This window comes from Gasterosteus aculeatus, chromosome 7, assembly GCF_964276395.1.
Source record: "Gasterosteus aculeatus chromosome 7, fGasAcu3.hap1.1, whole genome shotgun sequence".
NCBI classification, from domain to species: domain Eukaryota; kingdom Metazoa; phylum Chordata; class Actinopteri; order Perciformes; family Gasterosteidae; genus Gasterosteus; species Gasterosteus aculeatus.
The window spans coordinates 20,478,541-20,500,231 of NC_135694.1; the positions used below are offsets into that span (position 1 = coordinate 20,478,541).

The 21,691-nt window shown below is 42.0% G+C and overlaps 1 protein-coding gene across 1 annotated transcript in view; it reads left to right on the forward strand.

Moving 5' to 3' along the window:
- The first annotated feature begins 15,544 nt into the window (after positions 1–15,544).
- The window catches only part of nlgn2b (neuroligin 2b), a 49,225-nt gene continuing 43,078 nt past the window's right edge, over positions 15,545–21,691 (forward strand). Inside the window, exon 1 of the mRNA XM_040179585.2 lies at positions 15,545–15,857. The gene's annotated coding sequence lies outside the window, so the exon portion shown is untranslated. The remainder of the gene's footprint in view (positions 15,858–21,691) is intronic.

Genomic DNA, 21,691 nt, shown 5'->3' on the forward strand with positions numbered 1-21,691 from the left:
AACACAGCTAAACAGCCATGCAGAAATAACAGCATTTAGTGCCAGCAAAACGAGGTCACCTAAGTGGGTTTTGAGATTGGCAGTGTATTCAATATAAATATTGATTTTATGTTGCTGGAGGTCTCGCTGGTGTTCCATCAGTCTTTTCGGCATTTTACTGCTCCATGTGTCAGGGTTGGTGGAAGGCAGGACTCAAACGCAGACGTCAAAAGCAAAAGGACTTTAATAGTCATAAACTCAAACACAAAATGGCCAAGGGGCAAAAACGCATACAGGTACCGGGGAAAAAAGGCTGGCAGGAACTAGAGACATCCAGGACGATAGACAATGACGCGACAAGTGACACAAGAGACACACGGCTTAAATACACTAGGGAGGTGCAGGTGATTGGACACAGGTGGAAATGATCAGACAATCACAGGGGATGACAGGACAAGGCAGGAAGTGAAGTTACCCAGGGAGACAAGAAGCAGAAACTACAAAATAAGACAGGAAATAAAACCACACCGTGACACCATGTGTACTGCAGATCATAAGAATAACTACTTCGGGATTCAGTACACATGACTGCATGACATCTTGACTGTTTGAGGAATGGAATTTTTCTCAATTTGGCGATTTGGCTAACCGTAAAAAAATCTCTGAAAATATGGCATCTGCATGTGCGTGCTTATGGAACTTCCTTATACAAAGGCTGATATAACATTACTTCAATTTGTTGTTGAGTAACTGATGTAGAAGTGCAGCTTGGATGGTGGAGGAGAGAAGTGGTATGTAAAAGCTGGCATGTCTTTGGGGTGATCCAGTGGGCACCTCCCATCACAGATGTTCTGCTGAATTAGGATCATAACACCACTATATGGCACCAAACCAACTTCTCTCTGCACTGAGCACTTACTGCTCATCTTTACAGTTATTTTACACATTTCTCTAACAATCTAGACCACGTTGCGTCGGAAGGTAAGAGTAGCTCAGCTTAGTTTTTCTCAAAATGGTGGTTATAAGCACATAACAAATCCATGATTCAGTGGCTTATTAAATCAATTAAACAGCATATTCCCATCGGCGTCTTAAACACATGATGATGTTTTTTTCATGGCTGCATTCCAAATGACGTACTTTTTACTTTTTCAGTACACACTGCGGCCGCCCTGACAAAGTATGCATGCAGTACGCACACATTTGGACACACGACTTCCCATCAAATTTGCATCATTTGTCAACTGTCATATGGCACTGCGGTCCGTGCTGCATCTGTGGCTCAGTGAATCGGACGTTTTGTCTTTGATGCAAAGGATTGTAGGTCAGAATAGCTACATAAGCATGCTGGCTTGCATACTGCAAAATGACATCTTGGTACTTTGGCATACTGCATTTGCCTAACTGTATTGAGACTTATTAAATCTTTTATACTTATTGATATGGAGTATAGGTATGTTGGCCTGTTGATGTCCATGTTGACCTCACTGCTGTTCAGCATCAGATGCCATGCATGGCTGCAGACTGTTGAGTCTTATATGTGCTTTGCTGCTTACTATACTTAAATTCATCATACCTTTCTGTTTGTCCTTATCTGGTTTCCGCTTTGCCACTGTTCCAGAAACATTTATCCAAAATGATTGATGGGTTATGGAAGGCTGTGCCATTTGCTTAGTAGTTCAGACAAAATGATGCCTGGAGAATAGATGCAATGCTAGAAAGGTGTGCATGCTCTGCAAGCTGCACCTCTTGAAAAAAAGTGATTTTTGCAGATGAAGCCTCTTTGAGTGATTTCCCTTTCAAGATTTACTTCAGTTTATCTTGTAATGACTTAGATTAGTTTAACATATTTATATTCTATATTCTGTGCAGTGCATTTTATTTTTTTTGCTCTTGATCTCTGTGCAAGGCGCACAGCTTATCTGTGACATAATACTGCTGGCATGTGCCTCAGTTTGTGGTCACTATAGTCTATTTCCAGCTGTTTTTCTCATCTGTCCCACATATCAGGTCGTCAAGCCCCCATTGAACAAATCCACTTAAAGCCTTCAATACTTGTGTAATTATTTCTAGTGCTACTTTTGATGTCCCCACGGGTGAGTCAGTCAGACGAAGGATGAAAAAATGGAATTATTCAGTTTTGAACTTGCATTTGCCTGTGGTAGTTTCACTCTTTTACAGGATCACTTATAAAGACAGTTAAATATATATACACACCTGGAGACTGTCCAGTGTAACCTGTCTGATCATCACCTGATCGAGCATCACCCATTTGGGTTCAGAAGCGAGCAGAACCAACTTCAAACAGGAATCCCGCATACTCATCACAAGCCAATATATGTATATATATATGTATATATATATATATATATATATATATATATATATATATATATATATGAATACTTCATACCATTCAAAACATTAGAGTCTTGGGTACAATATAAAATACTCCAAACACAACTCAAATAAGTTAAGAAGTGAATGAAGATGCTGCTAAGTATAATTTGTCTCAGACAAACCACAAAACCACAGTAAGATAATCATAATTCCCCCTGACCTTTGACGTTTTGAACAAAATGATTAAATTAATCTGTAGGTTTTTAGCAAGAGACGTCCAGCCACCGTTGCGCACCATGAGCAATTCCAGCATTTTCCGCGCAGGTTTTAGGTTTTTATTTATTTTTTGTTGTCACCCTTCTTAACTTTTAACTTTCGAGACTAATTTTACAATCTACCCATTTTCGTTTCGAGTGGCTAGGATCAGACAAGACAAAATAACTGCTGAAAGAGGAAAATCGGCCTACCAGAGCCTGACAAAAATCAAACATTTTGACTGCTCCCTTCACAAAAGCCTGTTCTAGACTAGCAATCCTATATCAACATGAAACTTTCCATGTTTTAGCCTGGTAGCAGTTAGGGATTTTATTTCAGGCAATACACAAAAGATTTCTTTTGTGTGTTATATTGATTTATTTCTTCACCAGTAACATGTAAACTGGTATTACACATCAGAAAACTCACAGAGGTCCCCCTTTATCCTGACAAAAAATTGTAGTAGTTAGTGAGTTGTTACTATCATGGTCCATTTTCAGAAGAGAGGCCAAACAACAGCCTCCGAGTGGGACAGTGCTGTATACAAGGGAACATCAGTTGTTGTAATCCTTTACGAGCAAGAAATGTTCTCTAATTTTTGCCAAACCGGGGTCAGTCATGATCATTAATCTCCTCTATTGGACAACATTTTTTTAATTATTTGTTTAAAAGCAGCATCGGCCAGTTTTTTCTCCTGTATTTCCGGAACACGGAATCTGCTTTAAGGGTTTTCTTTTAATCAAATATATGTTTAGAGCTTGATATAAAAGCATTGGTTTGGAGGCTTAGCGCAATGGCCATTTTTAGTCGGATTACAGTTGGAGACAGTGAGACAGCACATGCTGCATTTTAGAACTGCAGAGAGCTGTTGGTGTTGATGAGCACCAAGGTTGAGGAAATTAAATGAAGAGATAAAACAAAAGAAAATGGGTGTGGTTTACTCTTTAAAGTACGAGATTATCATCTGGAGAACAGATGGCAACAGTTTAAAGAAGGTTAAAAGAGCCGTAGTTCTAAATTGAGTGTCTAAACTGACATATGTACTGCGTTATTTTTGTTGCAGTGTTTTATGTGGATTAATAATTGTTGGTAATAACAGTGGGGGGGGGGGGTGTCCAGGGACATGTTTATTATTAGGTGTCCAAGCATTAGATCAAGACGGCACATGCTCCAAATTATATATTTTAAGGTATCTAAAATCCACATTGACGTGCAAATAAATTGCAGTTGAAAAACAACTGCATGCCAATGTCTTTGCTAGTTGCAAAACCAACCGTAAACAGAAGTGGTTTCTCTTCGGGTAAACACTGTTAGCTCTGCCTGCATATTTGTTTTAGTGTCGCCCCGTTGAGAACCACTGAGAGGCATCTAAACTCTACAAATCTCGAATCTTGCACCATCAAGTTACAGAATAAACTAAGTTCCCTTGGCAAACCCTGTCTTTTATTACTAGATTTAAAACTATTGACTATAAATTCAAATTCTAATATTTCACACTTTAAAGCCGTGCAAGGTTTACTTCAAGTGAAGTGAAAGGGAGGCACAACTTACTTCCTTGCTGCTTTTAATCACATGTCTCTTCAGGAAGTCAAATGGGAAAACACTTTTCCAATTGTATTTGTTTTTGAATATGGAAATGTACATATAGTTTTAGCATACCATGTAAAATATAATTGCATATATTGAACAGACATTTCGGGGTTTCCTCTTTTGTCTTTGTTTGCAAACATAGAGGACTTAGCTGCAAACTATCTGTCACATAGAAGGCTAGCAATAGCCAGAAGCAGCCAAGTATCAGTTTCTCTTGACCTCCAGCCGGTCATCAATGCAGAGGTCATTCTAATCAAACCAGTGTTAATTGCATCTCTTGGTGAATCCCAAAGACTCCTCTGCAGCGCGGTAGATAGCTGAGCTGAGAGTTCCACATTTCCCTGCTCCTCTTCTTGCGAGAGTACTCTTTGATGTTGTTGAGCTCCGCTGCAAGACAGCCTTTGAACCAGTGGGAAACTGCAGTGGATTAATGGCTATTGCAGTCAAGTCTCTTGCTGGGAGCTTGCTTGTGCTATTATGAGCAGATCTTTGTTATTAACAATTTCACTATCATCACGCCATTGCCCTGCATACGGCCCAGTGAGAGGCAAAGCCATGAGCTCTTCTGTTGTAAACAAAGGGTTGTTATGACGAGAATGTGCTCGCCGCAACTGTCCTGAGGAAGACATTGTTTTCCATGTTTTAGACTCTAGGACATTGTGTATCGCCAGTGTCCATGTTGCCACACGACGTCCTTTGCGTTGCAGGATCAGATCGTAGCCATTAGAGATGCCATCTGTCTTTACTGTCTCCAGGTTGAGTCCATTGATTTTGCGATTCTGTTTTGTTAAAATCCTAAATGCATGTTGCATGAAAACCACACACACAAAAGAATGCATGGATGATCAAAAACAAGTTGGCTGGCTGATGATAATTTGCTACCTGCTGTGATATGAAGACATGCTGACACGCACTGTCACACAAGCCCACATCGGGTCGAGATAGCGGTGAAAACAATTTGCCTGTTTGCTACGTCGGATCCACTGAACAAGCACCGTCCCACCTGTGAAGACCAATTAGATGACATGCACGATGAAACCTAATAATTGCCTCTACAGATCTGGAAAATAAATTCCCCAAGAAAACATTAACTGGCAAACTACTTAAAAAATTGACTTTTTCTTGTATGCAGAGTCTTAAGCCGGCATGGTTGGAGATATATTTCAGACAGATTTCAATCGCTTGTGCTTTCCGAAAACGAGACTGTCTCTGCTAGAACAAGACCATGACACGCTCTACCTCAAGAGCGTGTTTCCGGTATGCATCGGGCAGCACGGGAGTCCATCACAAGGCTTACACAGATTAACACCGTCAAAGTCAAATTGTCACCTCGGATGGAACAGCACCTTCATGCAGTGAAGCCTCCGCGTAGGTCACTGACACACTGCAGGCCAAATGGTTTGATACGCAACCTAATTATCACCTGTGCTGTGTATCCTGCTGAAAAGTGTCCTTCTGTAGCTACAACCGTACGCTTCACAAGGCTTTTTTCATCCAATCATCACGATCCACTAGCGCATTATGCACATATTTGTCTGGCGTAAATGGGAGATCATGCGGTGAACCAGCGGCCGGTGGCTCCCACTTATATCCCCGGTAATCAGCGATTGGATTTGCATCCCCGCCGCCACATGCTAGGTGCCTTTTCCGCCAAAACGGCAGTTTAATCCACCGTCTCTGTCCTCTCAATTCCCGTGGAGGACAGCCAAAGCCTTGTTTACCCTGAACCCTCATCTGTCATCATATATTAAGCCCGTCTCCCAACAGAAGCCCAGACACCGCCAGCAATTAAAATAATAATGTGATACCTTTCACCCTCCCCATTGGACGCACAGAAACATCCCCACAGATGCTCACCGCTTACACGGGTACAAGTGGATGTGTGTGTGTGGAGAGGGCACACAGAGTGCAGATGTGCTCTTGTGCAAACATAAAGTCACACACACGTACACGCATGCAGACCAACAGAATTGTTTGGCTGTCAGCTTATCGGATCACACGTTTAAAAGGAATTTGTTTTTGTGATTGGTGCGCTATAATGAACACACTGCAATAGTAAAATAGATCTTTAAGAATAGAATATATGAAAATGTACACTTAAATATGACAGCAAATCTTTAAGGGTACATTTAAAGAAGTACTGTATTAAAGAGTCAAGTGGTGAATTGTCTAAAAGTTATTATCCTGGGTGGTTAAAATGACTGCTTAACTAATGGTTTCTATTGGAATATTTAGAGCATAAATCAGGCAGCAAATAACTGTTTCTGGAAATGGGCTGTGCCCCCCTCCCCACCATCCCCTCTAATCTTACTCTTAAATGACATAATAACGTTTAACGTAAACATGCGTGACTTTAAGTCACTGGTTTAAACAACTGACTTTTTTCTTTGTTTGTAAGTGCTATTTGTATTTATTGGAGGAAAAGCATATAATGTGGCTCATGATTTAAACCGGAACACTAAACATTAGCATCCTGGTAAGATGGCGTTTAATAGTCCACTGAATCTGCCTCTAAAGTAGAACCCTTAAGCTTTTTGAGATAAGCAGTACAAATTGAGATGAATCTCAAGTCACAAATTGCTGGAAGGACGAGCCATAAAATGCATTACGCTCTAGACTGTGCAGTAGACATTATGGACCTTACAACAAGAGTGGAAAGTTCAGGCTCCATTTAAATTGACAGTGAATCAAAACCTGAACCTTGTTTGCGTATTAGAAATGAGTAAAAAAAACAAAAAAACGTACCATTAGTTGCTCTCAAGTATGGCTTCAGATTTATTACTACAATGCTTTTATTGGATCGTTTGGGAACTTTCTAATGAGAGACGGTTTCCTGGTCTAATTATTGCCCTTGTTTGTGTAGTGCAGCTCATCTAGTACGTAATGGCTCAACAAATCATTTGAAATTAATTATTATAATGTGTTTCTTCTCCCTTAAGCTCTGTGTCTTTTTCTTTTTCTCTCAGCTTGCGTCATCCGTTGTTACTGTGTGTTCTCTTCCCTCCCAGTGTTGACATTGAAGTAAAAGTTTATCTTTATTTCATTCCAAACAGTTAAAAAGTTTTTTGAACAGGTTTGTGTGATCAGAAGTTGCAACACTTTCCCCCATAGGGGGATCTGAAAAGGGTCTTTTTCTGGTTGTACCCTTTATTTAACAATGCAGGTGGGAGATAACGTTGCATCGTAGACGTGGTCTCCTGCTGGACCTGATCAAATGGGAATACTGCAGATATGGGAGCAGAAGTTGGTGACGGAGCAGAGGGAGAGTGGAGGTCTGAGAAGAGCAAGAGAGTGGAAGTTGTTAGAGAAGAAAGAAATGACTTGTTTAGCACCAGCAACCAAACATGTCATTGCACACACCAATACAAAGAACAATGATGATTCATTCATCGACTGCTCACTGTCCACTCTAATCGGCCTCTGAAACCCGAGCTGCTGCCTCTTTCCATCTTTCTCCCCGGGAACTATAAATACTCGCACTGTGTTAATTGAGATTAATGGCTTCGGGCAACAAACAGACGTGTTAGAGCAAAAGAAATTCCATCGTGACTGATGGCGGAGCGCTGCGTAGTAACAAGGAGGAAGTGAAAGATGGATAGATTTCATTAGTTGAGGAAGAGGAACCACTAAGTTCCATGTTATAAGAACACCCTCCTCCCTGGGAGCCGGATGTTCTCCAAATAATGACTGTTTATTGTTCCGAGGAGGAGTGTAGCGGAAGAAGATGACAGAAACAACTCCTCGGCACCACAAACCAGCAGTACTTGATGTTGTAACTCCTCCTATAACATTTGTTTTGGCCACTGATAGGCTTGTAAAGGAAAGACAGAAAAAACAAAACATATTTACCTTTTTGCTCGATCCAGTCTGTTTGTCATTCAGTGTCTTTAGCTCGAAATCTCGGATCGCGATTGTAGAAATCGTTAATATGAAGACATGAAGAAAGTCTAGTTCATATTCCACTGAACTAGACTTTCTGCAGTCCAACGCATCAAACCTTTGAAAACCCACATGTCCCGTCTCACTCAACACAACAACAAACACAAAGCACAATGTAATCTCTCTCTTCAGGGTCCTTTCCATAATGTAGCCAGACACTTCTAATCATGTCAGCAAAAGAAGATCTTTTATTGGATGTAAATCGGAGGTGAGGAGTTGCCTGTAGTTTACCTGTTTAGTCATCCGCTTCCTTTTCCTTCAATCTAGAACTCAAAAATAGTTCTCCTCATCAGTCACTTGGATACAAACCATATGAAAACAAAGGATTGTCACAAACAAACAAACAAAGGCTGGTTGTTGAAGCACTTAAGACGGTGTCAAATGACTAAAGTGAATAGATTACTTAAGAAAGCTTTATTAATCCCCAGAAGGGAAACTAGTTCGCCTCCAAAAACCGGTCACACGTACAATAGACATTATATATAAAAACATAAAAAGAAACGTACTTAAATGAATGAGCGAGGATGCTCGCTGATAGCAGGCCCAGGACGGTGTGTTCAGTGGGCGTCTTTGGGGTCACGCTGTGTTTATAGAACCTGAGCTTTGGAATATCGGGGCATCCACAGCGCCGCCTGGAGAGGAGAGACACAGTGTGTCGTGAGAGTGGGGGATGGGTGGTGGTGGTGGTGGTGGTTGGGGGGGTACAGCGGAAAAACATTCCAGGAAACTCAGAGGCATAATCTTCTTATCCGTGGCAGATTGGTTCAATGAGCGATGTGCAGCGTGTGTGTGTGTGTGTGTGTGTGTGTGTGTGTGTGTGTGTGTGTGTGTGTGTGTGCATCCGTGGTGGTGAGATGTCCGTGCATGAGAGGTTTGCCTGTCCTCCCTGCACATCACCTCCTCCTCTCCGTCCTTCACTCTCTTTCTTGTCTTCCGTGAGACTCCCGCCTCCTCCTCCTCCTCCACCCTTCCCCACACACTCGCTCCGTTTTACGCACACACACACACACACACACACTGGATCGAGATCCGCTCATCTGCTTTCCGTCCTCATTAGTGCCCCCTTTCCTCTGCGTCGGGTTTGTTCTTTCCCACAATCAGAAGATGAAAGTGACCCAATGTGGAAGGCAGAACAAAGGGGGGCGGAGGAGCGGCGGGGGGGCTTCTCTCTGGGACTGTTCCTCTGTGCCCCCTGGCCAAGGTGGGGATTTGTGTGAGAAGCAGAGGGGAAGGGTGGGGGTGCTGAGGACCAGATTCTGCTGATTGTAGGAAACGATATCCTCTAATTTCACCTGCGACTCTTTGAGACAAAGGCCTCAAGGAGAGAATGAGGATAAGGGGGTATTTCACAGTTATAAAAAGGAGACAGAGAGAGCCGGCAGGTGTGTGTGTGTGGGGGGGGGGAGGGGGTGGACGAAGGCCATGGGGGAGGATGTAACTCTAGACAATGGCTTGGTCCAAAGCCAGTCAGGGAAGACCGAGAAAGAGGGTGGAGGTAAGAGGGGCAGCCAAACTGAGAAGAAAAAGTAGTTCTGCTAAACCAAACAGCGTCCTCAAGGATCACCCATCCCGGTTTAGCCAACGCGCACACTCGCGCACGCCACACTTTTACCCACTCACACTCATCTTAACACCGTACTAAAGCACCGTTTGCCGTGCCGGTCCCTTAGAATCCTCCCATCTTCCTTTTAGATCCTTGGTCCTCTCCTCCCCCGATAGTCTTACCCGCGGACCGTGACTATCGCCCACTGACAGAGGTGCTGCTGCGGGATTAGAGGAAGAGGAAGATGGCGGAGCGCAGGCAGCCAGCACCTCCTGCTGCACACGACACGCAACTGACCCGCAACTGTCTGCCGCGTCCTTGAAACGCACTGCAAGGGCATTTCTCGATTTTAGGGATTTTCTTTCATCTCCCCCAAAAATAATTCAGCACTCGGACAAAATTATTACAATATTGGAAGATAAGAAAATGATTCACCATGAATAACAAAGTGTATTCCTCTGTATTGTGATAAACGTGGCAATGTTACTCTGCTTGGATGTGATTGGTGAGTTGCACGCTGAAAGTATCTGATGACGTATGAGATTGTTTTTGGTAAATTCACTTTTTGAATGCAGGGGAGAATGTAACATCTCAAAGCTGTTGAGCAGAGTGAGTAGTGAGAAGTAGAAAAGAAACATTTAATCTATTACACAATTAGTTGATTGACTGAACATGAATTGGTAATTATGTCTGTTAACGGTGACCAGCTCCTTACATCTGCGGATTTGATTATTTTCTCTATTCCACAGTATTGGTAACTAAACGTTTCTTTAAGCCCTGTAGACTGGACTTTTTATAAAACAGTTTTCTGCCATTTAGTTGACAAAAACAATACTTATCGAGAATTAAAATAATCATCCCTGGCCTTTTCCTTTTGTTCTAAATTAGAAATGGGGACCGTAGCGAAACATCAGATATTAACTTCAATGTAGAAATACAGAGTCAACTGAGGAGAGGAAAGAAAAATATTAGGCTAAATTAAAATGTGGTCATCTACTTTATTAAATCAATGGATGACCCACATGCCCCATCCCATCGTGTCCCATCTGTGTTGTACTAATGAAGCTATTAAATAAAACACTCCACTCCTCACAGATCATCATATTGTAACGTAATTTCAGTGTGCCTGTTTAATCCAGTCAGAATGGATTAAGACTGATTTAGAAGGTCTTTGGCACATTTGGATACAATGAAGAAACTGGGACACACCAGTACATCCAGTTCCCTCTCAGCACTCTGATTGAAACGGCAGCTTCAAGTTGAGCTCCTCAAAACCGAACAGTCACAGGGTTTCTTTCCATCCCAAGATTAAGACTTCTCTTAATCTTCTCTCCGATATTTAATGCTCTGTGAGATCCCATAAACGATCCAGCCACCACGGCTCTCGTGGCTATTGAACTTTCCATGCACCTTGCTGTACATCAAGCCACCGGAAATGCACTGACACAGATGGGCAAACATGTATTTGGGGCCCTGTCATTAGTCTATGTTCTGTGAGAGTGAACAGTGATTCGGCGCGAGGAGAGAGAAGACCGAGAACGTGAAACTGAACGGCACAGAGTGAGCTTGGCAAAGCGACAGCATTTTACTGCAGAGGTTTTAAATCCTTTAACGTGATTTCCCTCATCCTATTAAAGGCATAGCTATGGAAAGGGAGACTGTAAAGTGTTCCGAAGGAGGGGGGAGGCTGAGTGAGAAAGAGAGAAAGAGAAGGTGAGGAGGGAGAGAGATTAAATGGGTGTTAAATATACGGAAGAGTCCAACTTTTTATCTGCAATCGTGCTTCTAAATGTTCTCTCCATCATCTCTTGTGGATTGCACTGCCTTATTACACTCCTTATTTCTCACAGACACTCGGACACTCCTTATTTCTCACAGGGACATTTTCATTTTGTTACCAGTAGTGGATTTCTTCACTGAATAAAAATTACTGGTTTAAGAAAACTGGTTGAAAAGACCCCCTTGTCTCTTAATTAGCTTGTATGAGAACATGACAGGACAACATATTGGTGTATTGTATTGCTTTGGATGAGAGTCCAAAGTTAAGATTCATCATAAAAATTGTTTAAAACATCTCACAGTTTTAGCGCATGTTCTCCAGGAGTCTGAAGTAAGTAAGTTCCTTAAAAAACATTCGCAATCGCTGAAGGGGGCCGACGACTCTGGTTGACAAATCAAGCCTGATGTATTACTAATCCGATTCTATGAAAAAAAAATGAATATACAGTTGATGTATTACCTCAGTAAAAATGTGGTCGCTAATTTTAATTCTTCTTCAAAACAACACAATATTCGTTTAGTAAATTAGCTTCCCATTCAGCGTAAAGTAGACAATAGACATGCAATAACACAATAAAGCGTCAATAATCGCTTATTTGACTTAACATTGGACTATAATAAAAACTGAATATCCTGAATCCTCAATACGGTGGGTCGCTGCGAATCAAAGTTCTCCAATCTCCTGCCACACCACATAAAATGACATGCACATTGGTGTCCAATTGCAGATAACCAATGTACACAACCTTGACCTTTTTCGTCTCTGCCAGTCGTGTGGTTTGCAAGTTTTTTTAGATGTATGTTTTTTAGATATGACATAACCGTTAGAGTTCATACAGACCACTTTAGTTTTAGCTTCTTTGAATCATGGCGGCTGTGGATGAGAGACTGCAGACAGAGCGGGTTGAAATATTGAGTTTGCATCTCTAATTTATTTACTTTACCTGGCTCTCTATTTAAATCAACAATGTCAGACAGCATAAGTGCCGCTTTAAGTGCCCACAGATGCAATAGTAGCTTGAATCCAGCAGAGTGAGCTATTCTCCAACAACTGAAGAGGGGAAACACATAGATCCTGAGGTTGAGCTCACCGCTTCACGGTTCTTCATTCATTTAAACTCTTTTTAGATTATTTTTCAATTCAAGTTCAAATGAACTGGCAATTGTTATTGGATGGTACCATTTTACTACATTATACCTTCTACTCTGTTATATTCTCCTGACAGTTCCCTTTTGGTAACACTAGAAATGTAGAAAGATTATCGGGCTTGTAAATGTCGTCTCCTGTAGATTGGACTGGATGAACTTCCTCGCTTATCGTTTGTATGGAACCTCCCTTGGCTTAAGGTTCGGTCAAATTGTGTCGTTATTCTTGATATTGGCTTTTCCGGACAACGTTGAGCACTAAGTGTAAACTTTAGCGCATCAGAATCCATACGTCAAAGGCGTTCTCCTCGTTCATTCTACCAATTGAATCACTTGCCCGGGCCTCTTCTTACAACCCTAAAGCATCAGGAGCATCACTCATATCATTGCTTTACACAATAGTGAGCTTATATCCCCCCAGCTGAATGCAAAGTTTTCCTATTCTCCCATCTGAGTCTGGGGATGAGGAAAAGCTTGATGCTGTGATGCAATCCAGAGGAGACAATCACTCCAAACAGACAAAAATCCAGTTCTTACTTCATAATAAGGATTTTTGGTTTATATTCTTTGTCTTCTACATTTATGTTGTGCTCTTTATCTTCTAACAAAAAATGTAGAGCTTCAGAGTCATAATTCATGTTACCAAATCAGAGAGAAGACATGTTTGCCTTTTAACTCGTCTTCTGGATATAAAGAAAATTCCCTCTACGCAATTAGAGATCTTTGTTTTGTTGTGGATTTCATCCCAAATAATTATACATATTAAAAAAGGCAAATCAAATGTCTGTCAAGCAAAAGCAGATAAGTGTATTGCCTATTTTATATTAAAAGATGAATTGGTGCATAATAAAGTTTTTAACAAAGAAACAATGTTGTGCTCTTGACATTATAATAATTCAGTTTAATACGTTGTCCTGGTTCATTTCACGACACAGTATTTTGGCACACTCAATTACACTTAGTATCACTGTACATATAAGGATAGCGTTTATGTAATACACTTTGATTGACATTCATTTTGTAAGATTTTGAATAAAAATTGCATTCATTACATCAACGCTAAATGATTTGTTGCATTTTATAGTTTAGACTGTATGAGAAGCAAACTAAGTAAGATATCTTCCTCCATCCCTGTAGTTTGCTCAACGTCCTCCCCAGATCAGCTCCCTGTTGGACATGTGGGTGGACGTCCAGTCAAGTGTCCCACAGGCAACCTCATCAAATGGCTAAACCGCCTCCACTGGCTGTGTTCAGCACACAGTCACATTGGCTCTAAGTTCTTTCCTTTGTCCCTTTCGACTCAGTCCCTCTGCCTGCGACTGACTGGTTTCATCCTCTCACTGGTGACGACCATGGATGAGAGTTGCAGTGTCTCAGCATGGATTGATGACGGGTAAATTGAGAGTGTCACCTTCAAACCCAGCTTCCTCCTGACCCTCGATCACTGCGGACGTCACACCGATCCGCCGGTGGATCTCGTGCTACGTCTTATTTCCGTCCACGGTACTTGAACTCTCAATCCAAAGAGGTCAATCCACCTGCTAAAGGCCATAGTCACAGTGCAACGACGCAAGCTGAAATGCAGCGTGAACGATTGGTTTTAGGTTGGGTTTCACTTTCCGGTGTGAATCACTAATGTTCACTCATTTTGGGGAGAGTGAAGTCTGGTAACTGGTCAGTTGTTGGGATAAACAGTGTGGTTCCATTGCCTGCAACTCTACGGTTGACTCTCCCTGCTCAAACGATACAAGCAGGCAGACTTCGTCTCTGGCTGGTGAATTTAGGTGTATTTAGCTGCGAGAGAGCCATATAGTTACCCAATAAGTTGGTACATTGAAGAATAGCTAGAAAAATTCGAGTTGTGTTTGCAGCTTTCTTTGACGTCAGACGGAAGCTGCCTCCATACAGTCACATGCTTTCCAGATCAGCCCATAGCAATATTCAATTGCAGTGTTTTTCAACCAGCAGTCTATGTGTGTCAATCTTTACATATTATTAAATATGAACAAAATACAAGACACGATAAGGAACTACTTTCAATCAAATATAAGTTATGCATTTTTAGTTAAAAAACGTTGATATGAGCAGGTGGTTACTCTGTTAAAATTGTCATGTGAAGGAAAAACAAACCCTCTCAACCAATCGCACATGTTAACGGCGTGAAACGCACAGATGTCTGGCGTTAAAATGAAAAAGACGTGACGTCAGCCGAGTGCAGCTCCTCAATCCAAAAGCAATCAAAGCGAACCCCCCGAGCAAAGGCCGATTTATTTCTGATTCCTTTCACACGTCGCTCTCAGCGGCGCGAGCGGCCGCTCACTGAATTATGCGTCGCACCTCCTCGTCATGACAACTGAACTATCTGTCCTATGAGCGAGAGAGGCGATGAAACCGCACTGAGAGAGAGAGAGAGAGAGAGAGAGAGAGAAAGGGAGAGGGAGGGAGAGAAAGTCGTGGGATCCTTTTCATTGCAGCCATCGGGCTTCAAAATAATATCACCGCATCCAAATAGTTGAAGATCACCGCGCGCCGTTTTCTCCGCCTGAGCCTCTTTCTTTTCGGAGCATCAGACGCGTCAAGTGAAACCAAGACAGCGCGGAGAGACGCGATCGGACACCCGCCTTTCCCCGGGGTGTCTCACGGGGCTATTTCACATCTTTTCTTTTTTGGAAGACCCTCGTTGTGCCGTGTCGGAGAAGGGGGGGGGGGGGGGCGTGGAGGGGGTCGGTGCAGGGGGGCAAACCGTGGATTATTATCAGCATGGAAAAACGTGGACAAGAGGACAGATGACTGCGTTGACTTTTGTTGAGGCATCGCGCAGAGTCTTGGCGCTATAGCGTTACGCATTTTATTTTACTGTGAGCCCCCCCCCCCCCCCCCTCCCCTCTCGCCCCCCATCCCCCCCATGTTTGAATCATACTCGCTGCTGCATCTCCCAACATTATAAAAGTCAAACATCTGTGGATAATTAGCATAGCAGGGGTGTTGTCGGAGAGGGATGAGAGGAGGAGGAGGAGGAGGAGGAGGCGGAGGGGGGGCAGTATGAGGTGTGTTTTTGGGGGGAAAAGCCGGAGAAAGACGGACACCACCGAGGAGGTGCGCTGATGTGCGGAAGCCTGCGACGCGTTACCCTCCTGAGAAATAACTGCGATCGGGGGAAGAAATGGCCTAGTTAAACCCACCACCAACACGCCGGCTGAGGTTCGGAGGCGAGACTCGTGTTTGGATGGACGGGCCGTCGTCATCGGCATCATCACAGTTCCAGTGCCTGCATCGCGTCTTCTAGGTAAGCCGTGTGTCCAAACCACTAACCCTCCTAAACGTGACTGGAGATTTTTTTTTTTTTGTCCATCGTGGGTTTTACGTGTACGCAATCTGCACGCTTTGGTGACTTTGCACATTGCGCACGTTATCCAGTTATCCATCTTGACGCACTGTCACACTCGGGGAAGGAGAGTCCGGCGTTAATCGTTGTGCCACTTTGTTGCTATCGTCGTGTTCTTGAATACACACGAGACGCGAGGAGGAACCGCACATATTTTCTTCCCCCTTTTTTCCCCTCAGCGGGAGCCTTGCATTGGCCTTGCCTGTTTGTAAGCTGTCACATCTCAGCATGATCGGTCAGCACGACTTTGCGCCTTCAAAAATTGGTATTCTGACGTTTTAACCAAGCTGCTAACAAGATGATATCCGTGTGATTTAATTGGAATCAGCACATCATGTAGGCTGTCAGTCAGCCCGGTGCTGCTCCTCTCCATTGGGCTCCAGCGGTGTCCTGTTTCCCAGGGCGAGGATTGTTTTCCAAATGCTTTTTATTACATCTATTGACTGCTGTATTACAGCTTAATTTGTGCTGCAACACAACTAATGTCAACCGGAGTGTGTGACAGGCCTTGAACTCGGGAGATGTCCTCTCGTATGACACACACACACACACACACACACACACACACACACACACATATACAAAGTGTGCACAAAAAGACACGCACAGCCTGTGTCCTAGAAGATGCAGATCGGATTGTGAATTAAATGCACACACGCCGATGATCCAGGGACAGGCTCCATTAATATTCAGTGGTGGTTGGGCAGTGCTCAGTTAATGGCAGACAACAGGACCTCTGTTCTGACAGGTTGTGGATGAGAAATGGTATATTTTCAGTTTTGGGGGAAATGAATGTGTTTCTCCCACCTATTTTGAGCATCTAGCAATGAATGAGTGACATTTAAAATCCATTAGAAAACCAATAAAGTGATTTTGTGGACTTTTGCAGAATTTGGCATTACTCGTGTTCGCGTACTGTTGGAATAGCTGTGATTGCTTTCTTAAGCCGGCGTCAGGTCAACTTGGTAAATGGCAATTGGACACTTACTCGTATAGAAAAGAACATGGCTGAATATTTCTGAGAAGCGCATGGGCCAAATCCTAATGTTGTCAATGAAAATAGAGCAATGATTTGGCAGAGATGTACTCATAACCCCCAAATTGAAAGTCTTTTGGGAACATTGAAGACTTCCATTCCTCCCAAGATAATAAATTGATGAACTATTTCTGAAATGGATCCATTTCGTATCTTACTCACCAGCAACATGGTCTGTAAGATATATGTTAACATAATATTGACGGGTGATCCTTTGCTATGGAAGTATGTAGTGCAGTGACATCACACGTCCTGTAATCAAATGCTTCAACCATTAAAACTGCCACCATTGTTTTTATCACTTTGAAAGATACTATGACTTAAAACGTCACCATAGCACAGTATCCATTAAATCACAGCAAATATATTATATTGTGGTGAGCACGATGTTGCCTGGTATCCACAAGACAAGATAAATGGAATCCCAGTCGCAAAAGAGCCTCACTAAAAGGGGGCGGGGCTAACCCAGAACAATGGAACGGTAACCTTTTGCTGTATTTTTACTGTATTCAATATTGTATGAAAACGCATAAGTTTTAGTTTGAAAGGTATCGACTCTACTGACCAAATTTGAAATAATTCAGGTTAAATCTGTTGGACAAGTTAGAGGAAGTATGGTAAGGGCCAAGAAGGACTGAGCACATTATATGTCCTGTCGGGTTTACGGTATACCGTGCGGTGTGTGTGCAGATTATCAATATGTTTCGAGTAAGTCGAGCCCCTCAAAAAGGTGATTACTTTGCATAAATAATAATTCCTTGCATGTTAATATGGTGTTTGGTTAGTGCTTGGGCCCTAATGAAAATAGAAAGAACGGCAGCTTAATGGATTGGATGGCAACATGAACCCGACTGGAAATCCAGAATAAAATGTTGTTGTTGATGTTTAATAAAATACATTTAGGTGACCAGGGTGAAGTTTCGAAAGGTGTTCAGTGAGATATTCAAGCATAAAGATATTCTTACATAAATATGATAAACATCGGAGCCCTCTTGAAGGAGGACAGGGTTTATGCCAAGCTTTTTGTAGTTTATCTGCTCTAGCTATACATAGCGTTTTTTGGCTGCCTTGTGAAATGCCAGTGCTCAAAGGACCAGCATTTTATAGGAACTGTCAAATTACTTTATCTTGATATTTCACTATTCCAGCTTTGGGAGTTCTTGTAATTGTGATTAATTACATTGGTTCATGGTTGTGGATGAAAGTGCACACAGTATTCTTGATATATACATGTATAGTAATTTGGTAGTTGATGAAATAGCCCTGTCTAGTCCGTGTTTCTCTCTTTTATGAACACAATTTGCTTTTCCACCGAATCAACAAGACGGATAAAGTACATATGAAGACCTACTGTATGATTTCAGACTGCTGGGGTTCTGCATAGGTCACAGGCAGCTTGCACTCACCCACCAAGCTACTGGGTCTGTACCTTATATGATTGGGGTGCATATTGGTGATAGCTTTACAATGGGCATTTTAAATGCTTAAATGACTTCTAGAGCTTTTAGAGTCCTTGGAAATTCTGCTGCTACCAGATAATCTTCTCTTCTTCTGTAAAAAAAGAAAATCATAACTCAAAAAGCATTAATAGGTGTACAGTATTATGATTACATGAAAAGAGTTTGCACTGAAAAATATGCTAATAAAAAGTATTACATATTCTCATGTAATTAAATATTCTCTTATAATACAGATGCAATAAAAGTGCCTTTGCCATATAATTTTAATGTAAGAACAGCATGTGACTCACGTGTGAGGCATGTGAGGCAGGGGATATTTTCTGTTCTCGACCCACCATCATTTTTGCAGGTACAACTGGTAAAGTCAAGTCAAGTATTATTAACTAGCAAATAAATTGGTGTAATAGTGATCCAAACACATTGTACACTCTATAGCCGCAACGTTAAAATGGAATTTAAGTGATAAAGTACGGGTATCACATAAAGCAACGGTCAGCTGTGTGATTAGCCATTTAAGTTAGGACACATAAGTAAATGAATACTTAAAAATGATTGTACTTTTCCAATCATAACACTGATGTAGGAAATTGGTTCCCCTGTTGTTCCTGTGTTTCACGTAACTACTCTATAAACTGTGGCACAGTCCCTTAAGGAGGGACTGCAGGGTTTGGCACTTACAAAAAGTGTTTCAAGTGCTCTAAAAGACCCCAGGACAGCCCTCCTCTCTAATGTTTTTAGTGTAGGACTACCCCGAGCCCTCAGATATGTATCAGGAACATTCCTCAAAATCTGTCTTTTGGACTGAGTTCTCTCATATTGGGATTGGACAAAACTGCTTCATGGGCAACAACCATTGACTTGCCGTCCAGAAAGCTGAGCGCTTATTGCACTAAAACAAACGCATATGACTTCTTAAATTCTGGAACATTGCCATGTTTTTTTGTGTTTGAGTCACAGTTATCTTGCCATGACCCAAACAGCACTACAATCCAGCCCATATTGCCTAGTGACCAGCTTGGTTATTGCCCATACAGTACATGATACAATAAGCTACAGCATCTTTACACACAACATTTACTGTGTCCTGGCTTAATGCTGTAGCTGCTTTGATGAGCTTGGAGATTTTAATTATGTGTGAAGATGTCAAGTCAGAGAAGCAGAAGGTTAAAATGACCCTGCTCTCAGTCACGTCACGACCAAGTGGGAGAAAAGCAGGAGAATAGCTTGACCTGACCTATCCTCCGTAAGCAAAGTAAACCTGGGAAATACCATGGTAACCATCTTCTTAGAACAACCTAACATAGCACCCATCAATGAGATACCCCAGCGTGAGAGCTGCAAAGTGTGCAAAGAATATCCCACCAAACGCCATTAAAATGTCAGCTAAATTTAATGTATTTTATTAGCAGCAGAGAAGCAAGCCAATTAAAACGAGACAAGCGACCTTTCCTGAATTGCAAAGTTCCACCCTTCGATTCATCAGACATGATCCATTAAGCAGCTGTAACACTTAGTTCCCCGATATGTTGTGGGCAGCGTTACACAAGCCCGAGCTGGCATTCAAATATGCCATTGCATGTCCTCTTTAAGAAATTGAAAGCGGTTATTTCCAAGCAGCGGTAGTTTGTTATTGAACTGCCGGATCGTAAATCACAATACTCATGACACAGCACACGCATTAAGCAGCTGTTGCTCTTTAGAAAGATGTGGGCAGTGTTGTCATGAAATGGACAGGTATGCAGTTTGAGGTGTGGCCTCGGTGACACATCGGGGAGGTAGCCCATTTATTATTAATTAAATGTCATGGTTTCTACATTTGCAGATGGGAGCATAATGGCCAGTTAATCTTGCAGTATGAAGAAATAGTGAGAAACTCTAATGCCTAATGAGATGCGCAACAGGAAATGTTAATCACCGTGCCCCCACCTACTCTTTAGCTCTCGAGCAGAAATTAAGTGTAGCCCAGTGAAAAAATAAAATACACAGAGCATGTCCTTCCTGTCTTGTGAATGGTAACGCACCATTGTGGCCAATGCGCTATAAAGCTAGAGACGTAATAGGTCCAATATATGAGTAAAGATTAACATACATCAACTGGAAATTAAAAATTAAAGAAAGTATCTATTGTAGTCAATGACAGTTAATCCTAGTATCTCATACCCTAAAGTCAAAAGTTGAGGGGATTCCAGATCACTGCAGAAGTCATCTTTGTGCGATCTCATTGCGGGCCCTCGGGTATGTTCTCTTCAAATGAACCAGCAAATACCAGGGTTGCTTTCTAATTCTCAAAAGGCCAAGACCTCTAGTTTGATGGTAGTAAACATTAATACTCATCAGCAGTGCAAAAGGTTGACCTGCAGGTTAGCCAGGCTAAAGCAGAATCAGCAGGCTGGTGCAAGTGGAAGAAGAAAGGGGGGCTGGATAAAAGCCTGGCCCGGCAGCAATGCAGATGGAAACAGATGCCCGGATATATATGTGTGTGTATATATATATATATATATATATATATATATATATATATTGTAATTAAGCATGCAATGTGTTACAAACTATTATATTAGGAAAGAATGGAAAAAATGGAAGAATGAATCAAATCCCAAATTAAAATTCATTCTAGTCATTTCCTTTTTTCAATGCAATTCTTTTTTCAATTTAAAAAAATGTCAGGCTTTATTATGAAAAAGTCATTTGTTTTATTTTTTTTGTATCTGGCTGTTTTCCCATGAATAATAGCTGTTGGTTGTGTAGGCTTGTTTCAATACAGTATTAAACATTTATCGTAGCGTACTTTCAATTATCCAACACCCCATCCGACCAGTTGAACTTGATGAATACGAAGATCAGTTTTAGTGAGGTCTGCAGGCTGTAGCAGGTTGTGGAGTGCTAAAACCGGTGCTTTGTTCAGCGCTCCTGCAAAAAGTCAGGCAGTTCAGTCAGACACTTACGTACATCAAAGGATTCAGTGCGATTTGTTGCAAATAGATGATATGCAGATAAAATGCACTGCATTTCAAGGTGCTTAACAGATGACCAAGCAGCATCGGAGCGTACGTGCAGGCTACGACCCTGTACCGGAAGAAGTGACATGAATAATCACGGGGGCGAGAGTGCTTGTCGGATTATCGGGACCACCTAATTGCCTTGTTTTCCTCTAAAAGGTGATTGTAGGAGTCAGTTGATACTGATCAGCCGATGGCATGCATGTGCCCTACCTTAAACAACTCAATGCTCCATTCCTC